This window comes from Trachymyrmex septentrionalis, unplaced genomic scaffold (assembly GCF_001594115.1).
Source record: "Trachymyrmex septentrionalis isolate Tsep2-gDNA-1 unplaced genomic scaffold, Tsep1.0 scaffold133, whole genome shotgun sequence".
NCBI classification, from domain to species: Eukaryota; Metazoa; Arthropoda; class Insecta; order Hymenoptera; family Formicidae; genus Trachymyrmex; species Trachymyrmex septentrionalis.
This window is the reverse complement of record NW_017304472.1, coordinates 486135-488636: the sequence shown is the minus strand read 5'-3', so window position 1 is coordinate 488636 and position 2502 is coordinate 486135. Positions and strand designations below refer to the sequence as shown.

The following is a 2502-nucleotide window of genomic DNA, read 5'->3' as shown; positions in this document are numbered from 1 at the left end:
CACACACACACACACACACACACACACACACACACACACACACACACACACACACACACACAGAGGGTTGGCAACGTTATTTCATAAAAATAACTTGTTATAGTTCTTTATCTTAAAATGTAATTGGTTTTATATCGTCACTCTTTATTGATTTACAAAAGTATGAGCTCTATAAAAAAACTCGGTTCCATTATTCAAAATGTTACGAATCGTTACTTTTTTTTCTTGATACTAATAGAATATTATAGTGTTTTTTATTGGCAGTCTTCGAGAAAATTAAAATTACTCAGTACACATTGCAGTCCTTGTATATTACTCTAATCTGAATGTAAAAATGACATATCTCAATTAATGAACAGTTCAAAGTATAGACAGACGATGACTAGGAATGACTATATTAGTCATTTTCAATCTATTTTAAGCCCATTTCACATCAGATGATTGCCGATCGCAAGTTTTTTGCGACAGCCAATCTGAAGCTTATATTTTGAAATCAACGCTTTAGACTAGCTGTCGCAATAAACTTGAGATTGGCTTCCATGTAATGTATTGTAGAACAGGCTTTAAATGTCTTGCGTTATAGAATGTTTGGTTGATGGTATTTATTTCATATCCGGTTTTTATTAAAAGGAATGTAATTTTTGATATCTTTTTTATTAAGTTGGAAAATATTTTTTTTATAGAGATTTCGTTTTTAAATATATGTTTAGGAATATTTATACATATTTATGTATGTTTATTCGTATTTATATATATTCATGCAAGAGGAATTTTTTACTAGAATACATAAATGATGAAAGTTAATTTGGTACGGTCGAGACTCATCGTATGTAGCGAAGTAAGTATTGAGGTTAAAATGTATATATTATTATTGTCTCAACATGCTGCATGATGTGCTATCACTTACAACGAAAAAAATTTTGCTGTGTTGACAAAGTTACATTAATTCGCTTCTATTTCTTTCGTAGAAGAATGTATGTACACTGGGCAACAAAATTAACGCAACACCTGTTCACTGCAAAAATAGGCAAATTTCAAGATACAATAACTTCGTCAAAAATTGTCGTATAGGGATGTTTAAAAAAGTATTTTACAGGTAGAAACTTCTACTTTTCGGATCGTTACTTAAAAAAAACAATCTCATGGAGATTTTATGAAGTTTCGCAAACATAAATGAAAATATATCAGGTTATTGCGAAGAGTGTTGCTAAGGTCTCAGTAGTCTAAAGGCTCAGGGCGCTCGCACGGAATGCAAGAGATCCGGGTTCGACTCCCGGCCGAGGCAATATTTTTCGCAATAAATTATTACAGTTTTTTAAGATTTGGCAGAATTTGGAGGGATTATTTGTTTCAGATTGATTGTGTGAATCCGATAATTTCATCGGCTCTCAATTTATGTCTGAAATATTAATTCAATTTTATTGAATGTATATTAAAATAGTAGTTCAACATCTTAATACTCTGACCGCGAAGGCGCTGTGTTTTAAAATTATAATAGTTATATTGACGGTTCTTGTTTCCAATCATAAAATATATCAGACCTCAAAATTTTTTATGAAATTTGCGAAGCTCCACGGAATGGAATAAAAATTGTATACAAATGCGAATTATAATACATTATTCGAAAGAGTGTATCTTTAATTTACTTTTTTACGAAGCTCGGTACGATTTTTTTACCTCGATTTATTCAACGTTGAAGCAAAAGGACCATTTTTGCAAAAGACGAAATCGTCCAGTAAATGCTCACTGCTTAATTCTTTTCTTTAATTTTATGTTCTTGTTTAAGGTAGTACTCGTGAACTGAAAACAGACATTCTTGAAATTGATGCTATACAAATTTTACTAGAAGACGTTGTTACGCTTGGGCAATAAGATTGAAGTTTCGGTACTGAGATGTAAGCAATAGAAAGCCACACTCTTTATACATATTGCCTACACAAAATTAAATTAATTAAAATATTGCGTTTTTTTTTATAAGATCTAAACTAGCAGTGACATGTTAATAAGAAATGAGTTAATAAGAAAGGAGAACTAAAAATGGCGCATGCGAATACTTATATTTTAGTGCCTTGCATCCACTCCACCTCTCCTTATCCAAGAGACGCACGACTTTCCATGCGAAGCAAGATCTACCTAAATGCAAAGTAAAATACAAATTTTTTTTTATTTCCCGAAGTTGAAATTGTATTCTTTATTTTTCATCGAGTAGAATTTATATGCAAAATTTCAAGTTACTCGTAATTGCAAGCGGGGATCATGTGGAACTATATCCATATTATTGTTTATTATTACAAATATATTAATATAAAGAAAAAATACAAAAAATAATTACAAGGATAATTTTTTTATTGTTTTAAAAAAATCAATTTGGAGAATAAAAAATTACTTGTGCATAATTATATATAATTTTATAAATAATTATGAGCAATTTTTTTATATTTCTCTAAATTTGATTTTTTGCTAAAACAAAAATGCGCAAATTATTCCCATAAAATGTTTATA

General features: G+C 29.9%; 1 long non-coding RNA gene across 1 annotated transcript; it reads left to right on the top strand.

Moving 5' to 3' along the window:
- Positions 1-1054: 1054 nt before the first annotated feature.
- Positions 1055-2174, top strand: LOC108757165. The gene is made up of 3 exons (XR_001939888.1): positions 1055-1096; positions 1787-1895; positions 1979-2174. It is a non-coding gene; the product is annotated as an uncharacterized LOC108757165 (long non-coding RNA).
- Positions 2175-2502: the final 328 nt, after the last annotated feature.